Raw genomic sequence first — 24,487 nt, 5'->3', positions numbered from 1 at the left:
AAGACCATTTCTGAAGCTGATACGGTAAAACTATGGATCTGAAACAGGCACAATCCACCCCTGGACTCAAGCTAAAACTAATACTATCAGACCTTTGACTTATGCTGAATTTCAGGCAGTCAGACCCTGGACCCCATCCTTCTCTGATACACTGTTGTATCAGGCTAAATGCAGGCAGCAAAATGCTTGACCATGCCTGACATTAATACTCTGAGTGCTTGGTTTCAGACCCAAATCAATATAAGAATAAATGGTACTCAACCTTATTCTCAAACAGTTACTACCTGATGCAGCCAGAATGGCAAATAATTCACCCATGGAACCAATCTGAAAGGAATGCAGTCAGACCCTGGACCAAGTCTGAAGGTGATGTTATCCAACCTTGGATCTATGTTGAAACCAATACAGTCAGACACTGGACACATTCTGAAACTGATAAAATAAAACAATTGACTGCAACTCAATCTCAAGCAATTTGGACCTGGCCTGAGGTGGGTATGTTGAAACATTGGTCGCCAACTCAAAACAATGCAGTTTGCCCCGGACCCAACTTGAATCTCAAATGACTCACTCCTGGACCCAGAATCAAGTTAGCATAAATTACCCTTGGACTCAGCATGTACCTACCACAATCAGACAACAGACTTAGGCTGAAATTCATCCCTGGACTCATCCTGAAGCCAATACACTGATAAGATACTGGTTCCAGAGTCAAATGAATTCAATAAGATCCAGGAACCAAGCTGAAACTGAACTATTTCAAATTTGGACTGTAAGCCGATGAATAAAACCATGAAACATGACTGAAATTGATACAGTCACACCTTGCTTACAGACTCAATGTGATAATAATTAGACGCTGGATTCATCCTGAAAGTCATCCACTTGCTCCCTGGCTCCAGACTGAAGTTGGTATATTTTGTCCCTGGACTCAGCAAAGAGCTGCTGCATATCAAACCTGGACCCACCCTGAAACCCAAGCAGTGAGACCCTGGATCAAGCAGGAAACTGATATAGTCAGATATTTGTTTTACATTCAAATGAATAAAGGCAGATCATGGACTTATTCAAAATCTCAAATATTTGGTCCTTGGATCCAGCCTGAATTTGATATAATTCACCCTTTTATACAGTCTGAAACCTTCCTACTAAGATTCTGGCCCAAGGTTCTATCTCCAGTAGTCAAACCATGGACCTTGCTTAATGGAAGAACACTGATATCTTGGATACTGCCTGTAACCAAAGCAGACACACACTGGATCCAGTCTGAAGCTGATATTATTGAGTCCTTTGCAGTTTTTAAAGCTGGAAAAGTAAGAAGCTGGATCCAGCCTGAAAAAGAAATACTAAGACCCAGAAACCATTTTAAGGCTGATATAATTGCATCATTTTCTCCTCCTGAAATTGAGCCTAATGGAGAAACACTATTAATGAGTCATTTTGGCTCCTTGTCTAAACATGTACCCTTTCTGCCAGTAAAAACTGTTTCTTTCCCAGATAAGTATTTTATCACCTTGTTAACTGAGATAACTGCCACAGAAAGCCAAGATAAATCAATTCTCTCCAACCAAGTCAACTTACAAGCATTTGACTTCCTGGAAGAGTTCTTTATCAGCACTGTGGCAGGAAATTAAAAATTAGCAAGATAAAAGAAAGCCCTGGTATTCCATGTACATCTCTTGTCTCTCTTTCTTCCTCCTTTCTCCTTCCACTTTCTTGTTCTCTTCCATCTCCATGTACATTGTGATCTTCTTGTTCAGCTTTTCTTCTTGTGCATTCCCTTCATTCTGCATTTCCCATCTTGCTCAGTTATTTCTCCTCTTGTCTCCTCTCCTATTTGCTTATCCATAGCCTCTTCTGCTAATCCTCTTCAGAAAATATCTTATTCGACATTTACTGAAGAATCTATTCTTTCTCATTCTTTTTCATCCTTGCATGCTGCTCCAGCCAGACTTTTAACAAAACAACCTCTCCTGATGCCTGGATCTCAATGTGGACCCAAGCCTGGACAACAACCTCTTAGGCATTGAGAACTCAATTGTTTCCCTGGGAGTGTAAACTAGCTGTGATCTGGAAAGAAAGTTAACAGGCTTTCTGGCTCTTCAAGTCAGCTGTTATTTCTCATGAAACCACAAGCACCTTTAATCTATTCATGTGCTTGAGTTAATGAACTTGGTATGAAGACTCTTGTTGAACCCTAAAACCAGAGTTTGTAACATCAGAAGTTATGTTCTCAGACCTTTGCAAATCCAAAATTTAGGTTATTTTATGAATCAGCAGAGATGCCTAAATATTGAGATAATATCTATTTTTGCCAAACAGGATTTATGAACTATGTTTTATAAACAAAATTCTATACACAGAACAGTATTTTAAAGACAGTCTTACTTCTTAGAAATGGTTTATTATTCCACTTGAGGTATATGAATATATACACATGCTATTGGATAATAGTAAAATATCTTGGATATAAATAATAACATATATTATATATACTTTATTATTTGAAGGGAAACTATGCAGATAACCTCTGTAGTATATCTAAAATTGTAGGATGACCAATGTGTATTTCCAAGTATTTTCTCAGAATTGAAGATATTGAATTTTCAAGCATATTCCTGAAAACCTAAAATCAGATTTTAGAAATGGGAGAGTAGTAACACTAATCTCCCTCTATTCCACAGGTGTATTCCTTCTGCAGAGTGTGGATTATGTCCTGGCCATGTCACCCTCTGTCACAACTGCTGGGAGTCAGAAATTGGTGAATTCCCTTGTATAGTTTCTGTGCAGCTGTCTTTCTCCCATTTCTGTGCTGGCTCCATACTAAATGAACAGTGGATCCTTACCACAGCCAGATGTGCCAATTTTATGTAAGTCTGAGTAATTCATACTTACTAAGTAATGATCATAATTTCAAAATTATGATCATTATAAAGCAATTACAACGTGGAGATTGTTAATGAATATATTTCTTTTTATTTGTGTGTCTGTGTCTGTGTGTGTGAGACAGAAAGAGAGAGAGAGACAGGGTTTTGCTCTATTGCCCAGGCTGGAGTGCAGTGGCATGATTCACAGTAGCCTCAAACTCCCAGAATTAAGGGGTTCTCCCACCTTTGCCTCCTGAGTACATGGGACCACAGGCATGCACCACTGCATCTGGCTAAGTTTTTTTTTAATTTTTGGCAGAAATAAAGAGACATCATGTTGCCCACCAGGTCTCAAAAAATCCTCTAAAATAGTTTCTAAAGTAATATTTGTACTTTGGTGCTTACCTGGACTTCATCTGATTCACGTGACCTCCAGGGCTTTATTCAAATTGAAATGTGGAAATAAGACTTTTCCTTAATTTTTTTTTCCCTGGAAAAAGCTAAGGAGCCCTGACCCTGATCCAAGTGGGGCTTAGTCATCTGGATTCTACCCAAACTCAGATTGTCAGTATTGACAGTGCCATACCCTACGTAGGTCCCAAGGGACCTCTGGGAACTGGGTTGATCTTCCTGAAATAGCCACTACATTTTCCACCCCTGGTCCTTACTATATGCCCGGAGGAAAGTCTGGAACAGGAGAAATTTATACAACTATATGACTGTTGGCTACCTAGTTGGTCCCTTATGAGAGGGGAGTAAAGAAGAAGACATTGGGATGGAAGAGAAGCGTGTTTGGAAAGAGAATAATATCCTCTCTTGAATAATAAAAAAATTGTCTTTCTCTTCACCATACTTCTCCCTCTAATCTAGGCTAAATTTGAAAAGAAACAAACACAGCACCTCTTCTCTGTTTTCCATTAGGAAGTCCTGGAATTCTACAAAAAAGGCATTTGAGCATCCTACAAATCAGCATTTGTGCCCAATTTTGCCCCAAGCTGAATGAATTCATTTTTTGTGTGGAGGAGAAGAAAGCTATGGGGAAGGCTGGCTGTAAGGTGACAAATTCATGGGGTGTAAATGCCAGGGAGAAAGAGGAATTTCTTGAATGCCAAAAGTTACTTCTGGCCATCCTTGAAAATATTGATTAATATCTTGTCTCTTGTTTCTTGCAGGGTGACCTGGGAGCACCTTTGGTGTGCCATCTACAGCAAAAGGACACTCGGGTACAAGTGGGAATCTTGAATCACTTTGAGGAGCATTGCACAAAGCCCTATGTCTTCAACCAAGTGCATCCTTTCCTTTTCTGGCTCAAGGGAGTGACACAGCCTAGCCATGTACCCTGGCACTAGTAAAGTCCCATGACTGCCTCTGTTTCCATTTCCCTTTCATCTCTACCTCTACAAATGCCTCAGCTTTTACCTCCACTCCCATTTCTATTCAGCCATACTTCATCTTTGTGCCACACACAGCTCCAGAGTAAGGAGTAAAGGAAGAAGACAATGAAAATACAAAAGAATAGAAGGAAGGAGAGGGGAGAGAAAGCTCTTCCTGAGAATTGCGTGAGTTTTCATCTACCAAATCATAAAAATTATTTTCCTTATGGCTTACAAAGGCATTTCATACTTGATATATGATTCAATTCCATAGTATCCCTATAGATTACTCTATGATGTAGATCATATAACATAATTATTATAGTTACCTTAAATGCATATTCTGACACTAGATAAGTAGAATGGATTGATCAGGTTCTCATGGCAAATGATGAATAGGGCTAACAATAAGACACACTCTCCTAACACAAAGACATTTCTTTACTACCACACAGTAGCTTACATTTGTAATTGAATTATTTTAAATTAAGTATATTTTAAGTTAAAGACACTATGATGTTTGGAAACAGCATAGTAGTTGGTATGTGATGTGTTTTTGGTGCTGGTGTACCAGACTGTATTACATTGCTATTATCAGTTTCCCCTTTCCCTTGGCTATCAGAAAACCTATCATAATATTAGCAATGGTTGTTTCACATTACTGTACTTCCACTTATTTCCTTGAAAATTGAGGGATCGCTTTTGGTCTCATGTTTTAAATGTGCACTTAACCACAGCTATTTTATAGCTACCACCTATTGCCATAGCTACAGTAAATAACACATTTAAAACATAAAGGAAGCCATAATTATTTGCTCACATCCTCCAAAGTCTAATTCAAAGGCAACAACACTTAAGATCTTAGTTATCCTTCTGATTGCATCTATACTTCCTTACCCCTTCTATAGACAGGTTATCTTCACCATTTTTATCTCTCTCTCTCTATCTGTATATAAATAAGCATTGCTTCAACTCAGTTTTCTGAGGAACTTCAAAATAATTTTAAAAATATGAGCTCTTTCCTGAACCTAAAACTTGAATTTTCTTTTTGAACTATTGGTTTGATAACTCACTAAGATTAAAGGTTTAGGAAAATAAGCCCCCTCCAATTTAGAGACATTTATCTCCACATTTTTCATTATTTATCTAATATCTTCAAATCTCTGCATTTTTTGTTGCCTATCAAATTCAATGACTTCTAAGTAGCTAAAATCATAGATAAATAAATGTTGGAATGGAAGAAAAAGCTGGAATGACTACCAATATTTTGATTAAAGAAACATAAGCTAGGACATAAACTTTGAACTTGGGAAGATATTAAGAGGAACACTTTTTTTCAAGAAAAATGCATAAACACAAAAGAGGTAGAAGTTTGTCCTTGCTAGTCATATTTAAAAATGATGACTCGGTTAGCAGAAACAGGAGGGATTTAAAACTTTGAAAAAATGGTCTACAGATGGCAATTCTATTCAAATTAGCACAATTAGCTTATTTTTCTCCTTAGCTTCAGCAGATCAGATTTCTCTGCAATATGCCATGCCTTGGCAGGTTGGCATCATCAGCTGTGGCAGTCAGGTGTGCAGTGGTTCCATAGTTTGCAGCTCTTGGGTTCTCACAGCTGCACACTGTGTAAGGAACATGTAAGTTTGTGCCTTCGTCTTCCCATACCCTATAGTTCATTATCCCCTAATTACATTGCTGAAGGTTTCTCTGTCCAGATTCACTTCTATAATGCATGACCGTCTCACTTATACAGATAACATTTTCGTTTTAGGCTAAAAATAAATTGCCTCACTGTATTTGGTTACGAATTGTTAGTTAATTCTTCCACAATCCCATTTTCTGTGGACTCTTTATTCATAGATTTCCGATTTCTCTGAAGATGAGCTACGGACCTTGTGTATCATGACTAAAGAAATATGCTGGAAATCCTAATGTAGGTTTATAAGGTTCAGGTTTTCTAATGAATGTACTATAATAAATCTTTGCCTATGCACACAGGAATCCTGAAGGTACTGCTGTGATTCTGGGCCTGAGGCAACCTGGGACACCACTGGGGGTTGTGAAGGTGTCTACCATTTTACTGCATGAGAGATTCCAGTTGGTGAGGGGGGCAGCAATAAATGACCTGGCATTGCTACTCCTCCAAGATGTCCAGACTCCCATTTGGCTCTTAGCACCCTTAGGCTCTGTGAAGAACCTGAATCATTCAGAATGCTGGCTCTCTGGACCACAGATTATTATACCAGTTCAGCAGTTACTTTTCTTATTAGGTTAGCTGTTCTAAAAAAATGAGGTTCATATTTTTAATATTATGGTTCAAGGAATAACTATAATCTCAATTGTATACATTACTAATTATAAGATATTTAATCTACATAAGAGACCCACTAGGAGATTTATTTTTGTTTTATAAGATGATGGTTCTGATGATAACTTCATAGGATTTTAGATCTGAAAAAAAAATTGTATGAGGATCTTTCTCACAGTCATCTTTGTAAACCAAAGTAGAGATGATTTGATTTCCAATTCTTTGCTAACTTCAAAAGAAAAGAAAAAGAAGATTTTTTGTTTTGTTTTGTTTTGTTTTGCTGTGTTTTCACCGCTTTATGAAAGTGAAGCTGAACTTGACTTGGAATTAGGAATTTCATAAGTAAAAGTTTACTTGCTAATTTTGAAGAATGGCATTTAAGATGTGTTTAAAGAGTGGGAAGGCTGTCTGCAGTGGCTCTCTCCTGCAATTCCAGCACTTTGGGAGCTTGAACTAGGAGAACCCTTTGGGCCCAGGAATTTGATGCCTGTTTGGGCAATATAGCAAGACGTCATCCCTAAATAACAACAACAACAACAACAAATAGCCTGGTGTCGTGTTGCACACATGTAGTCCCAGCTAAGTGGCAGGCTGAGACAGGAAAATAGCTTAAGCCCAGGATGTTGAGGCTGCAGTGTGAAGATTGTGGCAATGCACACTAGCCTGGGTGACCAAGCAATAACTTGTCTCAAAAAAATAAAATAAAAGTGGGGGCGAGGCGTGGTGGCTCATATGTGTAATCCCAGCACTTTGGTTGGCTGAGGCTGGTGAATCACCTGAAGTCAGAAGTTTGAGACCAGTCTGACCAACAGGAGGAAACCCCATCTCTACTACAAATACAAAATTAGCCAGGAGTAGTGGTGTGTGCCTATAATCCTAGCTACTCAGGAGGCTGAGGCAGGAGAATTGCTTGAACCAAAGAGGCGGAGGTTGCAGTGAGCTGTGATCAGGCCACTGCAATCCAGACTGAGTGACAGAGCAAAACTCAATCTCAAAGCCCTTAGCTTCTACAGTGAGTTCACACTTCTCCTGGATCTGATCTACTTCAGCAAAAGAAGGCCACCCACTAAACCAGGCTCCTACGCCTTGGGTGGAAACTTCTAAGTCCTCCGGTCTCCTTAAACAGACAACCACACTGCCACTTTCTTCAATAATAATTACTGCAGCCCTGAGACTTTGGTAGCTTAGTGACTATAACTAGTGATGCTACAGTCTAGTCACAGTATGATAAATCACCAGAGCAATAAAAACAAAAATATTATCTTAAGCCTTCTAAAGTGTCTCTAAATATACCTTCAATAAATATGTTTTTTTTCTACGTAACAACTGCTTTCTACTTACTTCCTGAACTAATGCTTGGCCTTGGAATATTTTCATTCTTGAAAATGATTCAAAAGTGTATATTTAACATGAACTTGAATACAGAATTTCATGTGTCAGCAAATAAAATTTTCAAAATGATGCAAAATACAAATATGAAATTGTATTTGTGAACTTTACTATTCTTTCAAATTATATTTCAATACGTACCCACTCACACAATTTTTTATAACTATCTGCATGTTCTCTTCAGGTGGGGGAAAAACACTACCAGAGTTCTTGAAGAATTTATGAAAGACAGAATGACAATACTATACAAGGTTTAACCCATTCACAATACTGTATTTATTGGATGAAAATATTTCTTTTAAAATTCTACTAAAGTATTGAGAATGTAAATAAAATATATGACTTCAATAACTCTAAAATACATGTACATGAAGAAAATAGAAGAAGGATTAAAATACGTAAACAAACAAATGAGGCTGAGCATGGTGGCTCACACCTGGAAGCCCAGCATTTTGGGAGGCCAATGCGGATGGATCACTTGAGGTCAGGAGAACGAGCCCAGCCTGCCAAATATAGTGAAACCCAGTCTTGACTAAAAATACAAAAATTAGCTGGACATGGTGGCATGCGCCTGTAATCCCAGCTCCTCACAAGGCTGAGGCAAGGGAATCGCTTGAAGCTGGGAAGCAGAGATTGCAGTGAGCCAAGATCCTGCCACTTTACTCCCACCTGGCTGACAGAGCGAGACTCCATCTCAAAACAAACAAACATAAAAACAAACACACACACACACACACACCCCAAAAACTAATGAATAAAAAAAAAAATCTGTACTAGCAAAAGTGCTCACAGGAAACTCACATATCTAACAGAAAAAAAAAAAATCCTCTAAAACAAAACTTCCAGAAGTGGCAAATAAGAAAACAAATTTAACACCTCACATATAAAGCACAAATGGTAAATTGTAAAGAACCACAGGGCAAAAAAATTTCAAAATTTACAAGTAAGTACTCTAAAAGAAGCTGAAAGTCCCTCAAAAATGTTATAGAATCTATATCCCTGTATTGCAGAAATGATCATAACAATTGCCAGGAGTAGAACAATAAAAATGTATCTTAAAACTTGATAAACACTTCAAGTCTCACGTAATAATTCTAATGGAAAATGGATCTATCTGCAGTTTTTCCATACAATTATGAATAAATTATAATTCTTCCACTTAAATTCATTTTTTCAATATTCTAAGAAATTCGCTTTTATATTAATAGTAGGTGATGTAACAAAGCATATCTTTATCAAGAAAACTGACACTGGATATCCACACCATTACTCAGGTGGGCCTTAATTCCCAGCCAGGTTCCCTCCCTGGACACACACTGAAGGTTCCCATCCATTTTGTTATATCTTCACATTCTCTCCCCTAGAGGAAACTCTAAAATACATGTACATGCAGAAAATAGAACATTTCCTCACACCGGAGCCCAGTATGGTCCTCCAGATTCCCTGCCCTGTCTTATCTGGGAAGGCAGGGCAGTGGGAGTGAGGATGGCAGAGAGGAGAATGCATGTCAGGGGAGCCTGGGGTCATTGAAACAGAACATGACAGGCTTGGGAGAACCATTCTGACAGGATATAGACCTAGCTGGGCCTTAGGTGGACATCTGCGTGGAGAGGGAGAGGGCCGTGGTTGAACTCTGAGCCCCAGGTTGTAGCAGGTCTCAGGGCAGGGGAGGGAGCTGGTGAGTGATGATGAGACAGCTATCCCTTAAGCCTTGCTTCTCACCTACTGTCTTTAGCCACATATGCATCATAGATGGCCTAGGGTTCCCCAGTCCTGCAATGTGGGTGTTATAGTTCCCTGATGGGCCTTTCTCCCCCAACTCATGGATGGCCTGGGATTGCTTACTGCAGTCTCCTCCATGATCCTTGGGATATCCATGTGTGGCTCAGATTCAGGACTCAAAGGCCTCTCAGTTCCCAGCCCCATGCTGCTTGCCTGGCCTCCTCTCTCTTCCATCTCTAATGCTGTCCCTCTCTCCCTGGGGTATTACTGCTAGGGATTGAGCCGTAGGCCCTAGCTGATGATCTGGGGGACTGCAGGAGGGTGTCCAGGACAGGTCAGGTCATGGTTCAAAGCCCATTACCCAGAGGTCAAGGAATGACCAGCCTGGTCCTTTCCCATGATGCCCCACCACAGCCCCCACCTCAGCAATCCTGCCAAAACTCGTGCAGTCATGTTCAGCCAACCAGCTGAACAAGCTCAGGTAGCTGATGTCCTGCCTGCAACTGGAGCCTTGACCTTCATGATCCTAGAACCTCTGGACTGCAGTGGAATGAGACACCATGTACCCTGGAGGGAGGAGTCAGGAAGGTTCATGCCAGGCCTACCTTCCCACACAACAGCTCCCCTACCATGCTGGGAGGCACTTCTTACCTAGGATGCCAATGCAATACTCCTTAATGATTACTTCATTTTGGAAGTAAAAGTTGTGATGAAAGGAAATCTTCATCCTGCCACCGGTGACCAGGATAGCTGAGTTCCTCCACCTGCCTGACCAAGAAGGAGAAAGAGAACAGACTGAATAGGACTGTTTCATCTAGCTGGGCTGTGGGGCCTGCTAGCTGGAGTGAACCATGAGTTTCTCCTTCCCAGCTCTCCCACTGAGACAACCCTGGGGCCCAGGGGGACCTCAAACTGACTCAGACAATGGACCCCTCCCACAGACCCAGGCTCCCCAGCCTGACCTGCAAATCCATCAGTTAGCAAAGTAGGACTTCATCATGGTTTCTGACCCAGGCCAACATCTGGTTGTGCCAGTCTACCTCTGGTCAAGGAACCTCCAAATGATTGGGTGGGCATGCCTCATAACACCCTGCAACTTTGCAAGAGTACAGAGAATGTGGAGCAGGGTTATGTCCCAGACATTTGGTCTGTCACCCTCCCTTGTTGGTCCTCTGTATCTGACTGGCAAGGAGGCAATGTTCCAACTCTGGTAGTCTTTGGGGTGGGTGGAGCCAGGCCAAGACAGCCTGCGGTGACCATGGGCAGGAGGCAGAAGAAGTAGGCAAGTGGTTGCGACTGAGGGGCAGGGGCAGGGTAGTGTGAGGCAGCTGCTTCCTCAAGGTTCATGAGCTTCAGGAGGCCCTTGTGTGCTGGGTGCTGGACACGCTTTGCTGATGACCGGGTGTGTGGTGTCCTCTTATCCTGGTCTCCCTGAGGGGTGGACCTGTCCACTTGAGGGAAGTCCTGTAGGTAGAAGAGGCTGCAGGGTTGTGCCTGGCGCTCCCCATGGGAATTGCATGGGTGCAAAGGAGGTTATATATGCTCAGGGCCTACACCCCTTTGGGTGCAGTGCTGGCAGGGGGAATAAAGCTATCTGGGGAGCTGATGCCTGCCTTTTGGAGGTTGGCAGCCCCATGTACTGGGAACCAGAGTCTTGAGCACCTTGTGTTTCTGGGGTGAACCTGTTGGAAACAGGCACTGAGAGCAGGGGTGGTTCAATAGCTGGCATGGGCGTGCAAAGTCTCCTTCCTCCAGGGACTTTCCCAGGGAAAAATGCCCTTCAACTTTGTGCTGTGCCTGAAGGGTCCTTGGCGCCGCGATTCTCCCTTGTGAGTGCTGTGCTTGGCTCCCTATCCCTACCACGTGCTCCCAGGGCTCCCACAAGCAAGCTGCTCTCCTATCTGCAGGAATCTGGCCTCAGCTCCCACCCTGTCCCCCACCCCCTGCCTCCTGGCTGACCCCATGCGCCTCCCTCCTGGCTCCTCCCCCCACCCATCCCCCATACCCCCCCAAGCCTGATGCCCAATCCCTGCTGCCAGCCATCCCAAATGGGCAGCTGCAAGGATATGGATCTGGCCCAGAAGCTGGAGATGCCCTGTGGCCTGAGGCATTCATGAAGCCCAGCTCCAAGTGAAGACCTCCAGTGCGATCATTGACGGCCTGGGTGTGCTGCCTCCAGGGCCAGGCTGTGCCCACTTGTCCTCCTTCTGCCACGTCACGTCGGTCTCCTCAACCACCACCTCCACCTCAGCCATTATGTCTTCCACCATCAGCACCTTCTCCTTTTCCAAGGCCGCCTCCTTGCTCTGTACCCCCACCGTCCTCTCCAGCAGAGCCTCCAGCCTGAACATGGTGCCCTCCTGGGTGCTTCGACAGACCCCAGCCTGTGCAGCCCAGCCCATCCCCAGCACCCCTAGGCTCTGGGGGCCGCTCCACAGGACGGCCGCTCCACAGGAGGCCTGCTCCCTGAAAGGCCCGTGGGCCTCGCCCTGCTGAGAACCTAGTCCCACACCTACATGGACCCAGGTTTCCTGAAGAGCCCCGCTGGGCCCGCAGATCGCCACACTCGCCATGGGGCTCAGGTCCCCAGCAGGGTCAACTGGGCACAGGAGCTCAGGATCCAGAGGCCAAGGCCCTGGGCTTTCAGAGCGCCACCAGCAGGCAATGCAGCCTTGCTGCGCGTGTGGGAGTCTCTGGGTCAGCAAGGCAGTGCACAACAGCATGGACGCAGGCCGTCAGTAGCCAACCCTGGCGGCTGGCCTCCGGTGTGCCCGGAGCATAGGACGACAGGCCTTTTAGAATGCTCCTGGGAGTACAGCATCCTCAAGGAGGAAGCATGGTACTCAGAGCCTGTATTTGCCTAGACCTGCGAGAGTGCTTGCCGGGGTTCCGGCCTCTGGAGCAGACGAATTCCACCTCAGCACAACCAGGTGACTTTCCTCGCAAGCGCCGGCCCCGACCCACTTACCCCTGCCACCCGCGCCACCCTCGCCCCAGCAGCCAGAGAGAGTTCTCCTCTGGATCTGCAATATTCCATACCACCTACCTGGCCCGCCTAATGAAGTGAGATGTTTTCATGTGTTCTCTGTGAGTCAATGGCTTGCCATACTCAGGATGTCAGGGCACAGGGCTTCCATGCCCACAATGCCAAAGGCCACACAGCCCAAGTGCGCCTGTACCTAGCGCTACCTGGCACAAGTTGCGAGGGCTTCTCAGAGGAGGCTTACCCCGGGGGGCTGGCGATGCAGGTCAGCCTGGGGAGGTGCCGCCCAGGGAGATGCCCACCACCCTCGCACTGATTGGCCTTGAGGGGAAGTGGGCGGTAGTGGCGCGGCTCCCAGCGCCCTTTGCGTGCAGTTCGTTAGGGGGCGCCTGGAAGCCCGGCGCATGCACCCTGAGGGCCCGCCCGCCCACAGGCTCCAGTAAGCACAGCACCAGGGTTCCTGTGGCGTGGGTCGGGTGGCACAGACTGTGGTCTGTGAGAGTCCGGAAAAGGGGACCATTTTCAGGATAGAGGCTCGGCAGCAGGGGGCGTCCGGGACGCAGAGCGAGCCGGCGGCCTTCGGGGAGGAGGCGGTGCTGGTGTTGGATGACGTAATGGTGGAGGTGGAGGTGGTGGCCCAGGAGGAGACCGACCTGGAGCGGCAGGAGGAGGACTAGCGAGCCCAGCCTGACCCTGGGCCGATGACACCAGAGTCTGCACTGGAGGAGCTGCTGGCCGTTCAGGTGGAGCTGGAGCCGGTTAATGCCCGAGCCAGGAAGGCCTTTTCTCAGCAGAGGGAAAAGCTGGAGCAGAGGCTCAAGCCCCGCCTGGACTGCAGAGGCGCCATCATCCAGAGCATCTCTGGCTGCTGGGCCAGTGTTGTAACCTTTTCAGTATTTCTTCTGCCTTTCTAGTTGAGAGGTGCACTTGGGGAAGTGTGAGTAACTTATGGGCAGCTCGGCATCAGTGTGACTATTTGGGGAACAACGATGAGTTGCCGTGGACAAATGTGGCTGTAGTAAACCGGAGCAGGTGCGGGTATTATTTTCCTGCGGCAGAGAAACCCTTCGTGATGCCGAGCAGCAGACGTTTGGGGCATCTTTTTGGAGAGCAGAAGCGAGTTCTCACCAGAACAGGTTTTTCTGTGAATCAAGCTATTGTTAAGGGAGTGTGATTGCTGCCCCTTGCCAATCCGATCTGGGAAGGGACGTCTTCGGGTATAAGCAGATTCTGCCACTCCTCAGACACCAGCAACTCTTTGCAAGTCACCCCTCCCCGTGTTAGTACAGTCAGCCTCAGAATTATACACACTCCATGAACCCAAGAGGTCTTAATTCAGGGGGAGGTAGAGGAGAAAGTGAGGTCATACATGGAAGCAGATCTTAGAAATTCCCTACCCAAGCCTCTGGGTGCTCTTAGGCCTTCTTCCCTCTTGCTTCTAGATTTTCCTTCCATTGCATCTAAAGGCTCTTTGACCTAAAGCAGATGGCAAACCACCCCCAGATATCAGCCCTGATCAGTGACCAAGATGAAGACATGCTGAGTTACATGGTCAACTTGGAGGTGAGGGTGGGAAGACTGAGGCTAGAGGGTTTAGTGGGGGAGGGTAAGGGAAATAATTCATTCCTGTAAGCAACAGTGGGCACCTCACCCAAAAAGATATTTAAGCTTTCTCCACCTTGTCCTGACAGGTGAAAGAAGTGAAACATCCCATTCATCTCTGCAAGATCATGTTGTATTTTGGAGTAACCCCTACTTCCAGAATAAAGTGATTACTAAGGACTATCTCATGAACCTCACAGGTGACAGGTCGCTCCCAGGATGGGTAGTGGAAGGAAGATGGTGAGTGGATCATTGCCATCATGATCCAGCCCTCTTCACACAAAATCCTCTCTCTGTAGAATACAGGGATTCTCATTCCACTCCAGTTCAGTGGTATCCAGATTATGAAGTTGAGGCTTATTGCCCCAGACACCACAACAGCAGCCTTAACTTCTTCAACTGGTTTTCTGACCACAACTTCACAGGACCTAATAAGATTGCTGAGGTGGATCCTCACCAGGAAACATCAGGAATAACCCTGGTGTGTTCCCAGCTGCTTGGGTCACCAGTCTGAGCCCTGATGAGGCCTTTCCCGATTGATTCCCCTGATGAATCCTATGTAAGGACCTGTGGCACAATCCCCTGCAATACTACTAGAGGATGAAGGCACCTGAAGAGGGAACAGAGATTTCAGGTGAGCCATTCAGTTGGAACTAGAGCTCTTTGATGCCCACTATGAGGGGATTGACACTCCTCACTATTCAGGGAGCCTGGACTCCCATTTCAGAAATGTAGAAATTGAGGCTTCTTTCATACATGTGGAAATTCCTTGAGAGGAAGACAGAGAGGGACAGAATCCAGGACATTCAGGGCATTGAGCTGAAAAAGGCACTGTAGAGACTACACTGCAAAGCATAGTCTTAAGCCCAGAGAAGCATAGAGCATGTCCAGACTCACTGAGAAGTAAAGCTGAATCATTAAATTCAGTTTGTGGCGCTTGATTCCATGGCTGTCAGCCCCACCGGCAGTTATCCCACCAACCCCTTAAGATTTAACTCCCTGAATATGCCTCCTTGTCATCCTTGCCACAAACCACACAAGACTGTTTAGATTGATGGATTTTCTTAAGCTACTGCCTGATGAGATTTCTGTGTGCTTTTTGTGAACAATGCATCTTGTTAGCTGACTCCCATCACAGAGTATACTGGGAATGGAGCAGGTATTGCAGAGAGCAGTTTGTAACACTGTAGGAGGAAGTTTAAGAGATCAAAAATGGGAAAGGGGTAGTCTTTACTCAGCAGGCCCTAAAATTAAAACATTTTAAAGCATGGCTCAGAGGAAATGTATTTTGACATGCATTTGTGTTTTTCTAGGGGACTCCCAGATTTTGAGATGAATATGATGGAGCAACAGGCTTCACCTAAAACAGCAGAACTCCTAAAAAGTTACTATTGTATGCAGGATGTCAGTACTCAGTATGGTCTTATGCACAGGAATTAAAGGAAAAACAGATCCAGTCACAAAAAATGCAGACACGAAGAGGGGGTGAAGTTGGATTTCATGGAATGAAAAATAAACACTATTAAGGATGTGTGACTCCGTGTGTGTGTGTGTGTGTGTGTGTGTGTGTGTATCTGTGTGTGTGGGTATGTTCATCCCCTGGATTCAGGTGTTATAATGAATTGATCAATCCATATGTTTTATTCTCTTCATGGAAATGACCAGTCTGTGTTGGAGCTGGGCCTCTAAAGTTGTAGAGTGAATGGTGTGGAATGTTTGGGGATTCTTCCTACAATACAGAGTTGGGGAGCTAAAAGAAAGAAAAGACAGTTTACTTGGAGGCTTACTTCACCCTATGGAAGCAGAGGTAGTTCATCAAAAGGGGTTAGTGGCCACTAAGATATCCAGGGCCCAGTTTGCTGGGATAAGGTACCTCCAAAATCCTTTATTTTGGGTATCATCAGAGACATTAAGATAGCACAGGATGATGGAAATCTTAAAGTTTGCTTTCGTGTTAAAATCACATGTTCTCCTTTTAAAGGTGAATGCGTAATCCTTTTCTGGAACAATCAGCCTCTCAGGACTAGGAGTACCATCAACATGAGAAGAAATGGGCATGTAAGGTGTATGGAGGGACTATTGGAAAGGTTACAGAGGCATGTGGGAAGGCGTTCAGGATATGCCTTTTTTTTTTTTTTTCTGGCATAGGTGACTATGGGAAAACACAAACATGCAGAAGTGAGGGGAAAGATGGTGGATTTGTGGAATATAAGATTGCCAGAGGATCCACACTTGGACTCTGTGTCAATTGATTGTCCAGGATATGGACACTGTTGTTGATGTTTACATCTTTATTTGGGTTAAGATTTTCTCCAAGATTTTTGTTAGATGAGGAGCCAATATTGTGTGTAGCTAACACCATTACGAGTGCATTTTGTGCTCATGCAAACTCTAGTGAGGCTCTATGCTCCCCAGTGATTGGCACTGCAGATTGTTTTTGGAGCCCAGGGCTCTTTTATTTTTGGTGGGCTTTCAGCATACTTTGCATAAGGTTAATAATGTAAAGAGAATGTAATTGCAGAGCATGTGTTACAAGCCTCACACAGGAGAACAAAACATACGGCGTTCATTCTCTAGTGGGTGGCTGCTTCCCAGGAACATCTGTGTCTATGCACAGGACAAGGTGTGGCCTCTGTCATGGACGGAGGAGGAGGATTTCAGAGTTGGGTGCAGAACTTTCTTCCCCGTTCCCAGATAAAACAGATCCAACATGAGCTGTCAAAGACACACTAATAGAGTGCTATCATTCCTGTCCTATATGGACTGTGGTCAGCCCAGCTTCTGTGAGAAGAGCTATATTGTTTCAGGGAAGAGAGTTTGACAGTCAGAAGTTCATGAATCTGTTGTGCTGCCTTCAATATGCATTCCACACCTTCTGCTCGGTATCAGCAGATGAGCTTTGAAAATCTGTATAGCTCAGTTTTGCCCCTGCTCCCATGCAGATGGCTGAGGCTCTTGAGCAGGAGTTTTGACATCTTCTGACTACTGTCCCCATGACCCACAAACACATGAGAAATAGGTTTTCTCAGCAAACTATTCCCGAAAACAGTGAGAACTCTTTGGCCCCCTCAAGCTGCCCCCTATCTTACTGTGTGTTGGTCAAAGGGCACTGTGGTCCAGTACAGTAACCCTATAGTGGGAGTGGGCCAGTAGATTGGTGTGTGCACTCAGGGCAACTCAGATTGGGAAATGTCTGGGGACTTGCCTATAATCAGGTCATCTGAAAAGGTCTTGCACCAAATTTAATGCATAGGAAAAAGTTGAGGAAATCGTCTTGCAATGATTTGTCTAGGAGGTAAATAGATAAGGAAAAGACTGTAAGTAGATGCCAGGGCCAGTTTTTGAGCTAGCCTGTTTTAAAGTGGTGGTAGGGGAAGAGCTTTTCCCAAGGCAGGCAGCAAACCAGAAACTGTCTACAATGACGAGCTTGCCATGGGCTGGTGGCTGAGCCATATTGGCCACCCCACCGAGTGAATGCGCCTGACTGGGCCTCTTCCTCGTATCCTACATGCAATTCAGTCTAGTGATTTCACATGTGCTCCATTGTTTAGGCATTATCAGAGATCGTGCTGAATTATACAGTCAGTCTAATGCTGCTTCCGCTGAATATCCGTTCACACGGGCCACAGATGCTAAGGTCACTGACAAATTTGCATTCTGCCTCAGTAACTCTGAAACACCTCTGTTATTTCTAGTGTCAGGGTCTTGGAGTTTTTTCATGTTTAAACTGCCAAGTGTTTGTCTGTATATCTGTATGAGTTTGTATCTTTCCTCTGACTCCACCTATGTCTCTGTCTGTCAGATATGTTTCCACACTGCCTGTGTTAATTTGTACGCACCTATCTCTACAACCCTGACAGACTTTCTATCTGTGTCTTTGGACATCTATCACGCTCTCTCCCTTCCTTTGTTATTTTCCTTCCCTTACACCCCTCCTTTCTTCCTTCCCTTTCTTATGCACCCTCCTCTCTCCATCTGTATCAACTATCTTCCTATCCTCTTCTGAATTTACTTTGTAATTCTGAATCTGTTGGCAGTGGCATCAGATTCTTGTTTTCATGTCTGGATGAAGTTCCTTTTATAAAGAATCTCAGCTGAAGGAGATGAGTTCTTTTTTGAGCCATAATGAACCATTTATTTCAGGCCTATCTAGGAAAGACAGTGTTAAAAAAAAGAATAACTGGGCATTACAGTAAAGCCAAAAGTCAGATGGATCCCACTCGTCCCACTCAGTATCTCCAAAAGGTGGAAAAGTGAAAAAGTGGGTTATGCCTATGATTTCTAAAGTGGAAAGAGAAATTTCAAGAGATTGTGTGAGATCCTTTTCCAGGAGGCAGCTATAGTTCGTAGATACATGTGATGTAAACACAAGCGCAATGATGAAACAAAGAAAATGTACTTCTCCCTATGTTTTTATTTTGTATTACCCTTAACAAACATCATGTATACAGAATTTCTTCTGACATGTCATAAATTATTGTTTAATGAACTCATATCTGAGTTCTTCATTGTGTCAAACAATGTCAAAGAATCATGAATCACTATGAACTGCTATAGATAAGTGATGTTAAATAAGATGAGAACGTACAGAAAGGGCTGATCATGGACTGAGAACCATACCAAGAGGTTCAGGTGAGCTGAATCCATGTCAGGGATTCAGAAAAAGACACTTGTTATTAAGGGCTTTGAGGCCAAAGGAAGTACTCTTTGTACATTCATGTCTTTTAACTCATTTGAGGAGTTAGGTGTATTATTATTTACAGTGTTATCTCTGACCTTTCTCATTGTTCTCCCCAACGGGGGTGTTATTTGAAAGCTGGTTTCCTTCATTGGATTGCATAGGCTGTAATGATGTTTTGTTTATTTTTATTCTCTTCATACTACATAGTTTTAATTTACCTAATTTGACTTTTTTGTTGTTGTTAGTTTGTTTTCTGAGAATGGGTCTTACTCTGTATCCTAGGTTAGAGAGCAAAACCATGATCTCAGCCCACTGTAGCCTGGACACCCCACACTCATGTGATCTTTTCAACTCAGACTCTCACATAGCTGGCACTAGAGGTGCATGCCACTCCTCCCAGCTACATATTAATTAATTAATTAGTTACTTTTTAGACGTGGGCCCATGGTGCCCCAGGCTGGTCTGGAACTCTTGAGTGCTGGCAGTCCTCCCACCTCACCCTCTCAAAATGCTGGGATTACAGGTGTGACCCAGGGCCCCAAAATGTCTTTGAGTTTTTTGCTTTTTTCTTCTGCCTCCTCGTGTCTTCTTTTGAAATAGGCAGTGAAGGTTTCAATTCATGGACTATAGTCTCCAGGCCTGTAATTGATCATCTACAGTGGGATATGTATGTATATATGTGTGTGTGTGTATATATATATATATATATATATATACACACATATGGGCACTTCTTTATAAGAAAATACAGACATTTATTCTCTTAAGGCATTTTAAAAATTGTATTTTTTTATTTTTACACTTTTTTTATTGTTACACTTTATGTTCTAGGGTACATGTGCACAATGTGCAGGTTTGTCACATATGCATACATGTGCCATGTTGGTGTGCTGCACCCATTAACTCATCATTTACATTAGGTATATCTCCTAATGCTATCCCTCTCCCCTCCCCCCACCCTGGGACAGGTCCCTGTGTGTGATGTTCCCCACCCTGTGTCCAAGTGTTCTCATTGTTCAATTCCCACCTATGAGTGAGAACATGCGGTATTTGGTTTTCTATCCTTGCAATAGTTTTCTCAAGATGATGGTTTCTAGCTTCATCCATGTCCCTACAAAGGACATGAATTTATCCTTTTTTATGGCTGCATAGTATTCTGTGGTGTATATGTGCCACATTTTCTTAATCCAGTCTATCATTGAAGGACATTTGGGTTGGTTCCAAGTCTTTGCTATTGTGAATATTGCTGCAATAAACATACGTCTGCTTGAGTCTTTATAGCAGCATGATTTATAGTCCTTTGGGTATATACCCAGTAATGGGATGGCTGGGTCAAATGGTATTTCTAGCTCTAGATCCCTGAGGAGTTGCCACACTGTCTTCCACAATATTTGAACTAGTTTACAGTCCCACCAGCAGTGTAAAAGTGTTCCTATTTCTCCACATCCTCTCCAGCACGTGTTGTTTCCTGACTTTTTAATGATCACCATTCTAACTGGTGTGAGATGGTATCTCATTGTGGTTTTGATTTGCATTTCTCTGATGGCCAGTGATGATGAGCATTTTTTCATGTGTCTGTTGGCTGCATAAATGTCTTCTTTTGAGAAGTGTCTGTTCATATCCTTTGTCCAATTTTTGATGGGGTTGTTTGATTTTTTCTTGTAAATCTGTTTAAGTTCTTTGTAGATTTTGGATATTAGCCCTTTGTCAGATGGGTAGACTGTAAAAATTTTCTCCCGTTCTGTAGTTTGCCTGTTCTCTCTGATGGTAGTTTCTTTTGCTGTGCAGAAGCTCTTTAGTTTAATTAGATCCCATTTTATTTTTTAAATTTTCTTATGAAATGATACATATTTATAACTTACAAGGTGATGTTCAAAAGGTCATATACATTATGCATTAGTTATATCCAGCTAATCAGCACATACGTTATCTCACATACTTGTCATCTTTATAGTGGTAAAACTTGACATGCATTGTCTTAGAATTGTTTAGAGAAAGAATGTGTTCATCACTGGTTATAATCAGCATGCTGTAGAAAAGGTTTTTAACCTATTCTTACTTTCTAACTAGAAATATGTATTCTTGATCCAACATCTCCTCAGTGCACCCTCTTCATTAAACACCACCCCAACCATTGGAATCACTACCTCTGTGAGGTCCATTTTTTAGATTTTGTATAGAAATGAGGTCATGTGCTATTTGCCTTTCTGATACCTGGCTTATGTCACTTAACAAAATGGCATGTACACATTCAGCAGATTCAGATGTATTGTCATAACTGGCAGGATTTCCTTCTTTGTTATTGCAGCGCATTTTTCCATTGTGCATATGTGCCCCACTTTTTTTTGTCCACTCATCAATTGAGGGACACTCAGGTTGCTTCCATATTTTGGTTACAGCAAAAATGTAAAGCATGCAGCAATAATTGCATGAGTGCACGCCCCACTTCAACATACTGATTTGTATACTTATGGGTGTGCCCCGGTATTCTGATTTGCTGGATCATATGGTGGGTGTTTCTACTTGTAGATTTCTGAAGACTCTTTATACTTAAATAAAATCCATAAAGCTTCTTGTAATCCTGCACTAATTTACATTCCCACCAAAAGTGTGCAAGGATTTCCTTTTTCTCTGCATCCTCACCAGAAATGAGGTTTTGGTTTTTTTTTTTTTTTTTTTTGGTCTTTTGGGTAATAGGCATTCTGACTGACATGAGATGAAATCTCATTGTGGTTTTGATTTGCATTTTCCTGATGCATTAGGGATGATGAGCACTTTTTAGTGTGTCTGCTGGGCAACTGTATGTCTTAGTTTCACAATGAGTATTCACATCCTTAGCCCATTTATTTTCATGCTATTGAGTTGTTGGAGTTCCTTAAGTACTGTAAGTATTCACCCATTAACAGATGTATGGTGATCCAATGATTTCTCCCATCCTGTAGAATGTCCCTTTCCTCTGTTTAGTTTCCTCTGGTGTGCTGAAGCATGTTAGTCTGATATAACCCCATTCTCTATTTTTGATGGTGTTCACTGTGCTCTTGCAGTCACGTTGAGGCCATCTGCCCTCAATGATGTCATGGAACTTCTTCCTTGTGATTTCTTCTGGTATTTTTATCGTTTCAGGTCTGACATTGGAGTTTGGTGAGAAATAATCTACTTTTAAAATCTTTTGTATAGATATTCAGGTTTTCCCCAACCTAGTTTATAGAAGATACTGAATTTTGCCTTGTGTGTTCTTGCTTCTTTGGGAAAAGGTCATGAGCTATAAATGCAGTGACTTAGTTCTGGGCCCCTATTGTTTTTCATTAGCTCATGTCTCTGCTTTTCTAGCAGTGCTGTTATATTTTGGTATGAAAAACTTTGTAGTATATTGTGAAGTTAGGTAGAGTGATGCCTCCAGCTTTGTGCTTTTTACTGGATTGCTCTGGGTCTTCAGGATCTTTTGCCATTTCATAGCAAATCTATGATTTTCAGGTTGGTTTTCTATGAAGAATGGTTCATTGATATTTTTACAAGGGTTGTGTAGAATTTGTAGATCACTTAGGTAGTATTGATGTCAATGCCATTTAGACAAGGTGTGTGTTTGTGTGCACGTGCTCAGGGACAAGAGACACTGGGCATCCTCACCAATAGTGAGGTGGGCCTTAATGTCCAGCCAGATTGCCTTCCTGGACACACAGAAGGTCCCCTTCCATTTTGCTGTCTCTTCACATTTTCTCCCCTATGAGCCCTGTGTGGTTCTCCAGATTCCCTGTGTGGTAGCCTGTCTTTTCTGGGGGTGGGCAGAGGCTGGGTGAATGAAGATGGCAGAGGGGAAAAAGTATGTCAGGAAAGGCTAAGGTCATCGAAACGGAACTTGACAGGCCTGAGAGAGCCATTCTGGGAGGGTGTAGACCTAGATGAGCCTCAGGAGGGAATCTGCCTGGAGGGTGAGAGCGCCCTGGTTGAATCCAAACTGAGCCCCTGGTGAACGCAGACCTCAGGGCAGGGAAGGAAGGTAGCAAGGAATGATGAGGCAGCTATCCCTTGAGTCTGACTTCTTACCTATTGACCTTAGCTACTTATGCCTCTTAAGCAGCTTAAGGTTCCCAGTCCTGAAATGTGGGTGCTACAGGTCCCTGATGGGCCTTCTCCCCCAGCCGAGGAATGGCCTGAGTTTGCTTACTGCAGTCTCATCCTTGAGCCCTGGCTTCTCTATGTATGTCCTAGCTCCAGGACCCACAGGCCTCTCAGCCCCCAGCCCTGGGCTGCTCCCCTGGCCTCCTCTCTGTTCCCTCTCTGAGGGCCTAACTCCCTCGGGTAGTGCTGCTGGAGATTGAGCCACAGGCTCTGGCTGATGATCTGGGGCACTGGGCAAAGTGGTCGTGACAGATCAGGTTCTGGTTCAAAGCCAGTTCCTCCGACGTCAAGGAATAACCTGCAAAGACCCTTTTCCATGACACCTCACAGTTGCCCCATCTCAGCAATCCTGCCATACCCTGGGCAATACCCACTGTCAGCCAACCAGCTGAATAAGCTCAGTTAGGTGGTGCCCTGCCTAAAACTGGGGCCTTCATCTGCATGACCCTAGAACCATTGTACTGCAGTGAAGCCAGTCGCCCTGTATCTTGAGGGAGAGAAGTCAGGAAGGGCTCATGCCAGGCCTAGCTTCCCACATACCACCCCCTCTACCATGCTGGGAGGCACTGTTTATTGAGGATGCCAAAACAGTATTCCTTAATGATCACTTCATTGTGTAAGTATATGTTGTGAGGAGAGGCAAACTTCCTCCTGCTGCTGGTAGTCAGGATGGCTGAGTTCCTCCACCTGCCTGTCCAAGAAGGAGAAGGAGGATGGTCAAGGGACAATTTCATCTAGGTGGGCTGAGGTGGCCTGCTAGCTCGGGTGAACCATGCCCCACGAGGACCTCAACCTGACCAGGACCTTGGAACCCTCCCCCATGCTCCCCATCCTGACCTGCAAATCCAACATGTAGCTTTGCAGGACATCCTCATGGTTTCTGAGCTACTTGCTCTCACCAGACATAATCATAACTTTTAAACTGTTCTTTATGTCAAATTAAATTTTTCATTTTTACTATCTCATGTTTTGGATGGGGCATGTATTTTTACATTTATTTTCACCCTTATTGTATCTCTGTGATAAACTGCTTACTTACATTCATAATAATCTTTCTGTTTTACTTGTCTGTTCCTAATGATTCACTGAAACTAAGAATTCTATTTATGCTTGTATCTTTCAGCAACCACATGTCAGATAACAATGCATGTTACTGCAGAAATCACATATACAGGTCCAAAGGGAGATGAAAAAGAAAGCAAGTTTTAAAGTCTATACATTCCTAACACTGTATCAGAAATTCAGTAATCATAGTGAAATCAAAGAATGATCACAGTCAATTCCATCTCATACCTAGACTGAAATATGAAACATCAAAAGAAAAGAAAGTTATGAACTTTGGGCTTGTAAAAATTTTCCTATATAGATAAAATTATTGGTAACTTTATCTCACTAAAAACATAAAAATCCATGTTTTGTATATGTTTAAATATAAATATT

At 43.5% G+C, this 24,487-nt stretch overlaps 1 pseudogene; it reads left to right on the top strand.

Moving 5' to 3' along the window:
* Positions 1-12,757: 12,757 nt before the first annotated feature.
* On the top strand, positions 12,758-15,771 carry LOC129025686 (uncharacterized; annotated as a pseudogene).
* The last annotated feature ends 8,716 nt before the right edge of the window (positions 15,772-24,487 follow it).

This window comes from Pongo pygmaeus, chromosome Y (assembly GCF_028885625.2).
Source record: "Pongo pygmaeus isolate AG05252 chromosome Y, NHGRI_mPonPyg2-v2.0_pri, whole genome shotgun sequence".
Lineage (NCBI taxonomy): Eukaryota > Metazoa > Chordata > Mammalia > Primates > Hominidae > Pongo > Pongo pygmaeus.
Note: the sequence above shows the minus strand (reverse complement) of the source record. Positions and strands in the feature narration are given on the sequence as shown.